Genomic DNA, 14,435 nt, shown 5'->3' on the forward strand with positions numbered 1-14,435 from the left:
TACCCCACCCATCTGGCCGGGTTCCCCCAGCCACTCTGGGCGGCTTCCAACAAAATATTAAAATACAGAAATCCATCAAACATTAAAAGCTTCCTTAAACAGGGCTGCCTTGAGATGCCTTCTAAAGGTCTGGTAATTGTTGTTCTCTTTGACCTCTGGTGGGGGGACATTCCACAACAACCAAGAAGATCCATAAAATGGAATTGTGTTGCAGGTAGCATTTGATGAGATGGGGCATGTCGTTCTCCATAAATGATGTCAAGTTCTGTCATGAGATGACTGTGGCCCAACCACATTACACACAGTACTCGAAGCTGTAGTGGCTCCTCAGCATTTCCCCAGAACAATATATTGTGAGTCAAGTGCTCAGAGAATGCAATACCCAATGACACTCCTTTTCAAAAAGGCCCAACTCAAGAAGCTTTTTGAGAGTTTTTATAAGCAAGCAGCTCAGCTGATTAGCATCTCATTTGCACAGTGCATTGACTAGAATGTCAGGAAGTCCTGAGAAACTTTTGAAATGGTTCATAAATTTTCCCAAACCATAAGATTTGCTTTCTTTCTTTATGAAAAACAAGGGTGTGGCATGACAAGAACTGTTTGCAAATTCTAGTTGCAAATCCAGAGTTCAACACAAGTATATCAGGTATAGATGTCATGGATGGTTTCCGTCATCCATCACCATATGAAGATTTCAGAAGAGCTTGCTTGCTATCTTGTGACATTTTGGTTAGTCTTAATATCCAAGTATTGCCTGACTATGAATTTTGGTATTTCACAGCATCGTGTCATACATTATACATATTTGAGTCGGCCATTGAGCCAGCCAAACCTGGGCTGTACCGGTAAGAAATGTACCTGTATGATATGTGTGTGTTTGCTGCAATCACAGGACCCTAGGTGGATACAGCAAAATTCAGTGGTGTGTGCCTATGTACTTTAAGTGCATATTCATAAATCCTGCACATTCTTCAGGTAGGGGAAGAATGCACATCCTCAATATCCAGCAATGAATGTTCTTCTTTCTCTTCCAGGCAAGGCCAGCCCACCCATGAGGCAACATGAGGCGACCGCCTCAGGTGGCACAGTATCCACAGACCCCAATGTTGTAGATCTTTATCCCTCTCCCTTGTTTCTGGTTCAGTCACCCCTTCTTCCCATGTTTTGGTTCACCTCAGATGCCAAATTGTCTTGGTTCCAGCCTCCAGGCCTCCATCAGAAAAGAGAACCGCACAGTATGCTAATTTGCGAAGGGGCCTGAAGATGGATGGCTAAGCGGCCTCCTCTTGGCCCGCTATCAATGGGAAGCAGACGATGCTGAAGCATATGAGTCCCACTCGGGCCTGTGAACCATTCCACAAGCTCTATTGTTCGGCAGAAAAAGAAAAAAAGAAAAGCCTTTCAAAGGAGCTTGTAAACAGCGGCTCCGCCCAGCAAACAAAGCCGCCCTGTAGCAAAACGTTATCTCGGCGATAAGGAACTGGGCAAAGCCCACCGTGGTCGCTTTCTGTCAGAAACCCCCGCCCCGCACGGCCCTTCCCGGGGAAGGCTAGGTGCCAGCGAGCGCGGGGTAGGGGGGCCAGGGGAGGCCTGGCGCGCGCAGGGATTTTAAGACGTGGAGGCAATTTTAAGGCACAGGCCTCTCTTCTTTAATAAAAACATGAGTCAGCGGCTGGCGTGGGCAGCGGATTTTCTAAACATCCCCTCATATCCTGAGAAAGGGGAGAGCAGAGAGAGGAGGGGAAAGGCGGGAGGGGCGCATAGGGGAGAGAGAGGCCAGAATCGAAAGGAGGCGCGTTCACACGCACACACAAACAGGAGCGTGTGAGGGAAGTTTCACGGTTTAATTCGTTAAAAGTCCAGTCATGAATTAAAACGCGCACGCTTTTGGTTCCTCTTGTTTTTATTTTGTTTGGCGCCTGGAGCTTTCCCAGAGGCTCCCCTCGCCCTCTCCCGCCCAAATTCGGCGACTGAAGTTCTGCTCGTGTGTGTCTGTCTCTCCTCGTACCCCACCTTGGGGGAGACGGATAGGAACAGCAGCAAATAGATTCAGCCTTATTCCCCTGCCCTACGTCTTTCATTGCGAGAGTGGACCAAAAAGTTTGAGCCAAGTAGAAGTTCAAACACACGCGCACACCATTCGTGGCATATTGTTGTTCTGAAGGAAAATAGAAAAAGAGGCTCCGGAGCTGCGAGAAAGCCGCGCAGCCTTGGATGTTGGCGAATGCTCTGGTGGGTAATAAAATGCGCTAGAGGCACCAGCAAGGCAGCCGGCGCGCTGGACAGCGGGGACACCCCACCCCCACCATCGCCCAGTCCCGCCTCTCCGGGCTGCAGACGACTCTCCCTCCCCGCAGGCTCTGCAAAGGGCTGCGCAGCTCAGCCGAAGGAAGCTGGGGTCGCGTACTCTCAAAGCAACAGGGGAAGAAGGATAAAAGAGAAAGCGGGCAGGGAGAGAGAGGTGAAAGTCCCCGCAAGTTCCGGGCGCGATTTGGCGAAAGTCGTCCTGCCCCCTCTGCGAAGTAAGGTAAGCGCTAAGCGGTCTCTCTCCTCCACTCCCAGCAGCTCGCCTCCTTTTCGCGTTTCCAGTCTGCGAATGGAAACTCTCCTTTAACAAATCCAGATGTGGAGAGCCCGCAGCCTTGTTCCTTTTCTCCATGACAAGTTTCCAAAAGGCCAAACCCAGCTAGTTTCCTTTGCAGACGCCTGGATCCTTCGCCTGCATCTCTCGGCACCCTCGATTTCTTTCTCCGCTGCTTTCCAAAGGCACCGGACAGAAGGGATGCTGTGCAGGACCTCCCCACCGCCACCTTTGCTGCTTCAGGGGGGCTGCCTCTTGCAAGAGGGCCGGAAAGGAGCTGAACCCCTCAGCCTAGCCGTCACAATGAAGACGGTTCCGGGGATTGAAATGGGGTTGTCTCCTTGCCTAGCTTCCTCCTTCCCACCCCAAACTCCTGGGATGCCCCTCCATGGACGAACTGCTCTCAGCATCCTGCAGGCTCCAGAGTAGAGCCGGGTGGGGAGGAGGAAGCCTGTTGCTTCTTGCAAGGTCTGGTAACGAGAGGCAGCAGTGCTCTGGCATTTCCCTCGCTGTGCTGTACGTTGCCCATCTATCTGTGCAATGGATCTAAGCTAGTTCTAAGCTATGGGATGCACAAAGTGCTATTACTGGGTCTGTCTTTTTTTTATAAAAAAAAAGCAGCAGAAAGAGAATGCCTGTGATCCTGATGTGTGAAAATAACTTTCCGATGCTCAAAACTTCTTGGAGTTTAGTTTCCTAGGGTGGATGTTGGATTGATTGGACAGAGAAGGAGAATCTTTCTCCATCACTGCCACTCTAACATCCACAAGGAACATCTGTCTTGCATCAGAACAGGCTACTTGTCTGTTGAAAGATTAGATTCTAATCTAACCCATGTCTGGGGTTAGAGCTGTTTATCATTGAAGAGTTGCAGAGGGGTCGCAGCTCACCATCAGCAGGAACTCCCTAAACTTGTAGGTGGGAGGGTCAGCAGATGTCAGTTGGACTAGTAGTGCACAATCAAAACATGGTTAAGTGCTGATTTGGATACTTTGTTTACTTGCTGGAAAGATAGCAAACAAATTTCTTACATACCCTTTCACACAAGAGCAAAAGCACCAAACACTTTAAAAGAGCTTAAGCAAAGTAGAAAGGAGGGACACTCCTGCGTTTGATGTTACCTACATTGGCAGAGAGTTTGCCTGCATGTTTCAGAAGTGGCTGAGAGCCCTCATCTTTATGCACTTCCATTGCTTCACCAAATGTCACTATTACCTGTATGCCATATACTATTGTTACTCAAAAGAAGGTTTGGACTAGAGTTCTAATAATTTGCAATTGCACATCTCTACAACCCAACACTGATGTAGATAGGCAACTTGTTTCTGCTTGGCATGATCATTTTTACTGTTTTCACAGTCAACAATCCAAAAGCTATGTTTTTACTGAGCATCAGTAAATTGACTGACGATTTGCAACTATTGTTACCACAGATGCTTATCACTGTTTGATAAGGGCGTTCATTGTGATCCTTACTGGAAGCAGAGTTTCTGTTGTGACTTTCTTGAGTGCCTACACTGCCATTTCATTATAATGTTACAATCATAACAATATGGTGAGGTGCTCTACTTAAAAAATAATTTTGGAAGGGACAATAAGGACCATCTAGTTTCTAGTCCAACTCCCTGTGATGTAAGGATATGGAGCTGTCCCATGTGGGGATCGAACCTACAACTTTGCTGTTATCAGCACCACACTCTAACCAACTGAGCTATCCACTTGGATTGGGCTATTCCCATCCAGCAGTGCTGTGCCCTTGACAAAATACCATGCAAGTATGCTAATATTACTCATCATGCTAAGGACCCAGCATATGTTTTGCCAACTACCCATATTATATATTTACATGCATAGAGATGCACATCTCTGAATACTAGCTACTGGGGATCCTAAATGGGGAGCGCTGGAGGAGATGAAGAGCGCCAGTGAAAGAAGTGAGTGTTTCAGCTGTGGGTGGGATGCCAGATCTATTCATTGATGAACCTGTCTGTTGAGAAGCAACAGAGAACCAGACCTGGAATATTAGTTTCTCAGACGCCAAGGCTACCCAGAGTTCATTGCTGCTCAGTCAACTGAGCTACAAGAAATGGTTAACCCATCTGATCCTACCTGTGGACGTTTATTTATTCATTTGGAGTATTTAATTTGTCCCTCCTGGAAAAATCCATGTGTATGCCCATGAATGATATGCATGTGGATGCATTTTAAATTGGACTTCTTGTGTGAAAGGTATGTAGCATGGACAAAAAATGCACAACTAACACATATTTGCATACACAAAACTTTTGCTGTATCAGAACCCACAATCAATCTATATACTATCAACTGACAGTGATTATCACAAGTTTTGTGGATGGAGAGAAAAACTGATTGTAGCATCTGTTTCCCATTTTACACTTAAGGACAACCATCACAGACAATCCTATACATCTGTTCAAAGAGCAGATCTTCAGGCATAGCAGCAACATCTCTGGATGATGACCTGAGTGATCAAAGTACTGAAACAGCCTCTAGTATTAATGTTTCAGCATGTTTATCACTCTCTTCAGAAATGGCACCATTTTTTAAAAAAGTTTCTTTAAAAAATAATAATAATTCAAAACTGCTTGCCACATTTCAAATGAAAAACTGCCCACCACTATATGCTGTTGTATGATAGTATCAGCACATTCAGTACCATTTTGTTCTTGCATCATTAATTCATTAGTTTGTAAAACTTGTATCCCACTTTTCTCTGACTATATACTTAAAGCAAGAAATAATAGTGCCATCTGTGACAATGGCTGTCAATCACAATAATAATGCCAGCAATGACAGCACAATGCAGTGAAAATCGGAATAGATATTCACACTTAATGGCTTTTTTAAAAAATAAAAAGGTGTTTCACCCCACTCTTCCAGCACATGAGTTATTCCAGATTAATTAGCGCAAAATATTAGGATGTGGATTTGTGTGTGATGTGGGGCTGTTTATTCATTATTAGCATTTATTAGGGATGCGGGTGGCGCTGTGGGTTAAACCACTGAGCCTCGGGCTTGCTGATCAGAAGGTCGGCGGTTCGAATCCCCGCAATGGGGTCAGCTCCCGTTGCTCGGTCTCAGCTCCTGCCACCTAGCAGTTCGAAAGCACATCAAAATGCTTCCGGTGGGAAGGTAAATGGTGTTTCCGTGCGCTGCTCTGGTTCGCCAGAAGCGGCTTAGTCATGCTGGCCACATGACCCGGAAGCTGTATGCCGGCTCCCTCAGCCAGCAAAGCAAGATGAGCGACGCAACCCCAGAGTCGTCCGTGACTGGACCTAATGGTCAGGGGTCCCTTTACCTTATTAGCATTTATTAGCTATTTATTAGCATTCGCACAATGCTTTTCTTCTATATGTGAACCATCTTGACCCACATGCCCAAGCTGTAATAGGAAAACTCATGATAATAGATGTGGCCAGAAACATTCCCTGTGGCAGTACTGTTTTCTGCCATGATGACTGCAGGATGTGCCACAATTGTTGAGTGATAGGACAGTTGACACATTACTTTTCTCCATGCAGATGTGTTTTCTTCACAACAAGAAGAAAATTATTTGTTTCCAAGAGTTGTTTCCCAAATGAATAGATTGTATACTGTAGTCCCATTGACTTCTTCCATTTCCTTTGACTCTGGTGTAAAAGGACATGTGGTTCCCACTACACCACCACCCCCTTCACAAAACATCCAGGGCAAGCTGTGACTCTGTGACCTGGGAATTGCAGTTTGTGTCCTTTAGTCCTGTTACAGTTTCTCAGAATGTTCTCATTGATTTTAATGCAGGGGTCAGCAAACTTTTTCAGCAGGGGGCCGGTCCACTGTCCCTCAGACCTTGTGGGGGGGCCGGACTATATTTTTTTGGGGGGGGGAATGAACAAATTCCTATGCCCCACAAATAACCCAGAGATGCATTTTAAATAAAATGACACATTCTACTCATGTAAAAATATGCTGATTCCCAGACCGTTCGCGGGCCGGATTTAGAAGGCGATTGGGCCGCATCCGGCCCCCGGGCCTTAGTTTGGAGACCCCTGTTTTAATGGAAGAAGGCTTTGTTATATCTTTGGAATTATTTTGGGTTTGCTTATTCCAACTCAAAAAAGTGAGGCAGAGGTTGGAGTCAAAATGGTGCTGGGAGTTTACTTTCATTTAAAGAGAGAGAAATCCCAAACAGAATATTTTTGATAGAGACATCATGAGCTGTGCATTGTTTCATGAGGTGCTGAAACAGCTCTAGAGAGCTTTTTTGAACTGGTGGATGAACAGGGCATAATTAAGTACATGGCTTAGTCTCCAAATCAGTGTGACAATTGTTGCAATTGATAGACATATCTTAGTAGAACTCATAAATCATAGGCCTGTTCTCTTATTCTCCTCTTCCTCACATTGCTAACCTTGCTGCTGACCCCAAGCAATCCAAAGAGCCATTTCTAAAAGTCCACCGCCAGCCAGACATCTGGCATAGTGCAAGAAGCTGGTAGCTAGAAGAGCACATTGCAAAAGCTCTTGTGCATAATTTGAAATGCTTATGGGTGGGCATGGGGACTTGAATCCTGTCTATTGTTTACACATGTCTGTTCAAAGATGAAGTAGTGCTGAAATGTGTTCAGGGGTCTCTGGTAGCAAAGCTCCTGGGATATAAAGCTCCATTCCAATGTCAGTCTTCTAATCAGACCTTGATTTGTGTCCCTGCTCCATGTGAACTACTGTCACAACTAGAAGTAAAGCCTCTGTATCAGTTGCTTGAAGACGATGGGGGGGGGGACTCTGTCCAGAAGTGTATAGTGCCTTCTCACTGGCCTTTTTGGGGGGTGAGGTTGCAAGATATACCATTTTCATGGACATATATTCTTGTTGTCTAGTCTGTTCATTTTTTTTTAATTGGGCACTATTTTCTGCTTGTTTTGGGGGGTGGGGGTGGAAGCCATCGTGGAAATATAGCATTCAAATGTTTAGAATGAATAAACAACCATATTTCTTTCAAATATGTTTTCTTTTTATTTGTTGTAAACTGCTTAGAGGGTTTTTTTTAATTACAATCAAGCAGTATTTGAATTTTGTGAAATGAAATGAAATGAAAATGAAACATCTAGCTAGATGGATTGCTCTCACTGTGGCCCCATGACATGTTTGGAAAAAAATTGTAGAGCAAGGGAAAGAATAGTTTCATTACAAACAAAGGAAGAACATTTTCAATAACTGATCTTTTTGTGGGAAAAAAAAGCAGAATAGAAAGCAAACATAACCCTAACAATGCAGTTATCTTCTACTTGCCTCAAATTTCCTGGACAAGGCTAAGAGATCAGGATGACTCAAAAAAGTTTTCTATCAGCATTATTTACATCATTTGCTCCAATAAAGAACTGTCCTATTTGCTCAGTGTTTGTAGTGAAAGTTTGCATTCATAAAAATCTAAAAATAAAATGCCACAGAAGCTGCCTAGTCATAGGATCAGTGCTTTAGCAAACAATCTAAAGAACAATGTCAAATTCATAATACATTTCAAAATAGCCCAGGGCCATAATTCTCAAATATATTTTATTATCTGTATCTCACATTGTGATGTTAACAAGCAGGTTTTCAATACAAATCTAACAACAACAACAACAACAACAACAACAACAACAACAACAACAATACCCCATCCATGTGGCTGGATTGCCCCACCATTCTAATTCATCCTCAAGAGCCACACACACATACACTCATTTATAATATTGTTTTAAAGTCATATTTGTTTGCACTTGACAGCTAAAGTAGAAGTTGTGCATTTCACAAAATGCACAATTGGGCCAAATACAGATTTTATGGATGGCTTTTTTCTTCTTCTTTCCAAGAATGCATAATATTTTGGCAAGGTCTGAGATGGTAAAGGAGAAAACCAAACTGAAACATCCATTGGACAGGGAAACAGTAGTGACAAAGGAACAATGAATGAAGGAATGTGTGCTATTTTCCCTTTTGAATATTATTATACTTGAGGAACATGTATGGAGGATAATCTTGCAAGTAATGGGACAATAAGGCCACAAGATTGCATAGGGCAGCATCCAAGTAATTTGTCACATCAATGCAAGGATTTATCCTTATGCAAAGAAACCCTTCCCTTTGTGTACCCCCCACACAACGCAAATCTTCTCTGAGCACTACAGCTTCCCCCCTGCACTCCACTCCATCCCCATGTATGCTGCCTACTTTGCCCCTGGCACTAGGGCCAGATTCACCTTCCATTCTGGTTCCATCTCCCTTGTTGGATCAATGTCTTAGCTTGCTTAGCCGTGTATGGCACCTGCTTTAAAAGAGAAGACCTGAGTTTCTGGCTATCATCCAGGGAATAGGACATTGCTATTCCTAGGAGAAAAGTAATCCTGGAAGATAATCCTAGAAGTTTCCAGTGGGATGGAATGGGTACTAGTTGCTGATTTTTTCAACACCTCACCATAACCTGGGTTCCATGCTTGGATAAGCCTTTCTTGTAGTATAATGACAACAACAACAACATTTATACCTTGCCCATCTGGCTGGGTTTCCCCAGCCACTCTGGGCGGCTTCCAACAAAATATTAAAATACAATAGTCTGTCAAACATTAAAAGCTTCCCTGAACAGGGCTGCCTTCAGATGTCTTCTAAAAGTCTGGTAGTTGTTGTTCTCTTTGACATCTGATGGGAGGTGCCACTACTGGGAAGGCCCTCTGCCTGGTTCCCTGTAACTTGGCTTCTAGCAGTAAGCATACCTGCCAAGTCCCGGACTGCAGAATCCGGGACTGGCAGCCGTGTGACACCGGAAGTTGCGTAGATGCAACTTCCGGTGTCACTTTGCCCATCTATGGGCACCAAAAATGGCCGGCGCCAGCTTCGAAAGTCGTGTCTACGCATGTCCGGAAGTGCGTAGACGCAACTTCCGGTGTCACTCTGCCCATCTATGGGCACAAAAAATGGCCGCCGCCGACACCGGAAGTCGCGTCTATGCACTTCTGGACATGCGTAGACGCGGCTTTCGAAGCCGGCGCTGGCCATTTTCGGTGCCCATAGATGGGCAAATCAGGGGGAAAAATGGCCGCCGGCAGGAGAATATAAGGGGAAATAACGGGAGACGAAGAGATACGGGGGACCGCTGGGAAACAGTATGAAAAAATAGGGGTTTCTCGGGAAAAACGGGGTACTTGGCAGCTATGTCAGTAAGGGAACCGCCAGAAGGCCCTTGGCACTGGACCTCAGTGTCCAGGCAGAACAATGGGAGTGGAGATGCTCCTTCAGGTATGCTGGGCGAAGGCCGTTTAGGGCTTTAAAGGTCAGCACCAACACTTTGAATTGTGCTCAGAAACGTACTGTATCTGCTTGTTTAGCAGAAAACTATGGTCAGAAGATAGACTGCAAGCTCAACAGGGCTAGTCATTGGTACAGGGCCACTTTTCTGAGCACTACCTTCTTTTTCTTGGTGTTTGCAGTATTTTAAGGAGCTGTGACTAAATTCTTAATGCTACCAAGAAACAGCAATTGGCACCAATTAAATTGCTACATTCATGTTTGAATTGCTTTAACTGGCGAGACACACTGTCTTATTTATACTGAAAGTATGTTTGCTTTGTGGTTTGCTCTGAATCAGGGCCAGGAGAAACTAAACCATCTTGAGCCTCTTTCTCTGAAGGCATAGTCTCCCTTTGCAAGCTGGATGCCACCTCAATTCCACAGTACTGATTTATTCATTTATTTTTGCCTCCAACAAGCTGTAAAATAGAATACCAGCTTCTCTGGGGCTTGTGCAGTGTGTGTGTGTGTGTTTGTGCTCTGTCCCTTTTTTCTTAAAGTACTGCAGATTTCCCCCTTCCAAACTTGGGAATTTTCCAATACATAGTTGCAGCTAGGAGAAGAATTCTTTCAAGATGGGGAAACCAGGGCATTAACTCTTCAGTCCTCAGAGATCCAAAAATCAGATCTTGATTCAAATGCTCAAAGTATATATAAGTACATGAGAAGAGCCCTGCCGGATCAGACCAAAGCCCGATCTAGCCCAGTATTCTGTCCCCACAATGGCACACCAGATGCCTATGGGGAACTCCCATGCTGTTTAATAGCTATACGTAGTTGTTGGGATTGTGTACTAGGAGATTTGTGTCATCAATATGAGACCCAGTTCTGTTTTGCTGTGATATCTGAATCAGGACTGGGCCAGTGTCTGCATGCAGTGCAGGCCTGGATGAGGGCTGATAAACTGAAACTGAATGTGACAGAGGTCCTGCAACCAGTGGTTCTACTTCCCAGGGCAAAGGTCAGCTACCTCTTCTGGATGGGGTTGCATTCCCTCTGAAGGAATAGGTATGTATTCTGGAAGCACTATGTAGGGCTGCCCTTCTGCTTGGTCCGGAAGCTGTAGCTGGTGCAAAATGCAGCAACATGGCTTGTGGCCAGGATTGCCTTGTTATGTATCAGCACATAACATCACTGCTGAGGGAACTGGTATGCTATTGGTCCAAGCTTAAGATTTTATTGTTTGTGTACATAAAGCCCATAAGAACTTTGGGCCAAGATAGCTCTGAGGTACCATGATTATACCTGCCTGTTCAATGCCGTTACATGTCCGGGTCCTTTTTGAAGTGCTGCATGTGGCCAGAGGTACATTCCATGGCAGTTCAGACTAGGGCCTTCAACACAGCAGTACCTGTCCTGTGCAACACACAGCCCATTGCAACTCCAATAATATTGATAACATATTGTCAGGTGCTAAAAAGTGCATTATTTTTACAGGCTTCTCCACAAGGATGTTTATTTGCATGAAGTAGCTGGATGCTTTTAAAGAACAGTTTCTCCTGTTTCTAGTTGTTCTGTTTTTATTGTTGTACGCTGATGTGGTATGATGATGATGATGCTAAGTGGGCTTACAAATATAATAAACAAACAAGACCACAATTTATGAGTGCAACCAAGAGCACTCCCTCCACTTGCACTCCCCAGTAGCTGGTATTCAGAGACATACCGGTACTGCTCTCTGCCTGTAAGTATATACTAGGGGTAGTTGGTAAAGATGCTCTTTTTTAGTGTTGAGGAAGAAAAGGAGACTTGAGATTTGATTGGCTGTAGTTATGTTCCTGGTAAGCACTGAGAGTTAGCTATGTTTGTTTGTTTGTTTGTTTGTTTGTTTGTTTGTTTACTCCAAGGATGTCAGATTAGGAGGTTAAAAATAATATATATATTGCAGAGCTATGGTGTTTGTGCTACTAGCTGAAGAAGGATGCACATCATAGTGGTCTAGCTTTTTTCCTTATTATTATTTCCATACTGAGACAGTTAAGAAAAAGACTGTAAGACACTAAAGCGCAGACACCAAGCTTCTAGTTCAATGCTAGATGACAGAATGACTGTGACCTGATTCAGTAACTATACAGAAAAAAAGAGTATTTTCCCAGTTTAAAGGACGTACTGTCTGATGGACCATTTGCTAATTATTTTGCTAACTTCATGTTTCACACCATTTTCTATTTCTGTCTGTTTTCATTCCTTTTTGGCTAGAATCTGCTGGGAGTTGGTGTCAGGTTGCCTTCTGCTATTTCACTGTAGGTTTTTCCCATGACACCCCTGGTGCATTTTCTGCCTGGAAGAATAGGTATTCATATCAATGCAGAGCACGCCATGAAACAGTGGCAGCCCTGTTTGAATTAGTATCCAAGCATTCACACCTGGGATTTCCTTTCTGTATCAGTTTGAACGATCCCCTCTCTTTCTTTCGTTTGCATTGATTTTAACAATGTTTGGGTGCATTTTAGTAACTCCCAAGCTGCCTTCACAATGGCATCATTACTATAAGGGAATTGTGAGTATGTGTGAAATGCACACTCTTCCTCTCTCCACCACCACCCCTCTCGCACATACACAACACATGGCTCAGGTCCAAACTAGATGTGACATGAAGGCATGGGAATCTTTCCCCTGGCTTTAAAACAACTAATCAACCAACAAAACCTTAAAAGACTGTGAGTTTAAATGGAAAAATAGCAGGTGATGGGGCTGATTAACCCTTCCTTGGATGGCTAGTTTTCCACTCAAAATCACTATCCAAACTTCCAGGGCCAATCCCTGTTAGGTAGAGTGAAGTGGCCACCTCAGGTGTTAGATGCTGGGTGGTGGTGGGGAGGCAGTGGTGAAACGCCCCTTCAGTCATCCACCTGAACCCACTGACTGTTGAAGGTCGGAGCCATGTGTGCTTATGTGGACTGAGCCCTTCCCCATCTTTTCCGTTTCCTTGGGCAACAAAGTATATTGGGCTGACCCTGAAAACAGGTTTTATATCTGAACTGGGTGGTGGTGGTGGAGAGGCACAGCTAATATCCAGTAACTATATCCCATCTGTCTGACTGAAACGTCCTGCAAAACCTAGCAGCAAGTTTGCTGCTTGACATTGTGAAAAAAGCTGGAATTTCTGTGTGTGGCTGTGGCTGATGGTATGCCAGGCCTGGAATGAGTATATCTTGGCTTGCTTTCCCCTTTTCCTTCTTGTGGCTTTCGTATCCCTGAGAGATGGAGAGGCTCATGGAACTAACAGAATGTTCTCTGTGTACCAGGCCTCCTCCTGCTGCTACAGAGGGCTAAGCTTTGCTGAGGATGGGGCAGCTAACAAGCTAGTCATTCCAGTAGCAATTGAATTTTCTGTGCCACATAAGAAAAGGGGCACTTGTTGAATTGCTTCAGTAAGCAAGGCAGATGAGATGGTCTATGAGCTGCATGCATGGTGAATAATATCCTTTTCCCTGTGGTGGCCGGTGGGACAGTGTGAATAGGATTGTATTGCTCTCCTGCATTCCCAGTACATCACATTGCTGTTGCTTACAGAGAAGGGGTGAGGCACAGGGAGCTTGGTGTCCAGACTGGCTCCACCACCATGCTCCATGCTGAGCTCCCTGTGCCTTGTGTCTCTTCTCAGTTAAGTTGCAACAATGCAGCTCTGTTGTGAAGGCGGAAGAGCAAGGCATTCTCACCCACAAGGCATTACTGTACCTTTTTTTGAGATCAATACCGAGGAGGACTGATAGAAGAAAGAGACAAGGATCAAGCAAGGTCTCCCAGTCAACTGCAAAAGCCATGGCAGAAACAGTGCTACCTTCCCAGCATCAAAGCCCTGCTTACTAGGTGGGCGCGAGCGTGGATGCATGCATTGGCTCTACCAGTGCACCCATGCAGCTCCAACTTCCTCCCACCATCTTCCAGTAAGCAGCAGTGATGTCAAAGCCAGAAAGCTAGTGTCACATGCTTCCACCTTTCCCGGCAAGCAGCTTCACACACACCCCACCACCACCACCACCACCACTCCATCCTTCATACAGGCAAGCAAGAAGCATTATTACACTTCAAGGACACATTCCAGTTGGGCAAAAGCACTCAACAAGAGTGCAGAGCAGGGCAGGTTTTGGGTACGGCGTGAGGAGAGAATGTGGCTGGGACAGATAGAGAGGCCTGGAGGGCCACATTTAGTCCCCAGACCTGAGGTGCCACTCTGACCCTTGATGTAGAAGAGTGGTTTTGCTTATTTATTATAAGTATTTTTATTCCACCCTTCAATCGTATTTGCAGGGAGGCTTACAGAAATACCTTGTTCTTTTGAAATACATAATTTGCATGCTAGTTGGGTTTGCACACCTTAAGTGAAGAGAAGGGGTACATTGTGCTAGGCCCTGTGCATATATGTATTTACTCAAAGATCTACTCTTTGAGTAGAGAAATATAAGTGGCATGGTTTTTTGTTTTTTTTAAAGATTTAATGTGGAAAAGAATGAGTCATTGAAGCACCTTCTTTTCAACCAAAAAGGTAGAAGCAGACCTGGAAATTAGGCCAGGCTGACACTTG

At 44.7% G+C, this 14,435-nt stretch overlaps 1 protein-coding gene across 1 annotated transcript in view; it reads left to right on the top strand.

The window, feature by feature from the left end:
• Positions 1-1,738: 1,738 nt before the first annotated feature.
• Positions 1,739-14,435, top strand: part of PDGFRB (platelet derived growth factor receptor beta) — a 78,807-nt gene continuing 66,110 nt past the window's right edge. Inside the window, exon 1 of the mRNA XM_035105655.2 lies at positions 1,739-2,527. The gene's annotated coding sequence lies outside the window, so the exon portion shown is untranslated. The remainder of the gene's footprint in view (positions 2,528-14,435) is intronic.

This window comes from Zootoca vivipara, chromosome 2 (assembly GCF_963506605.1).
Source record: "Zootoca vivipara chromosome 2, rZooViv1.1, whole genome shotgun sequence".
Classification (NCBI taxonomy): domain Eukaryota; kingdom Metazoa; phylum Chordata; class Lepidosauria; order Squamata; family Lacertidae; genus Zootoca; species Zootoca vivipara.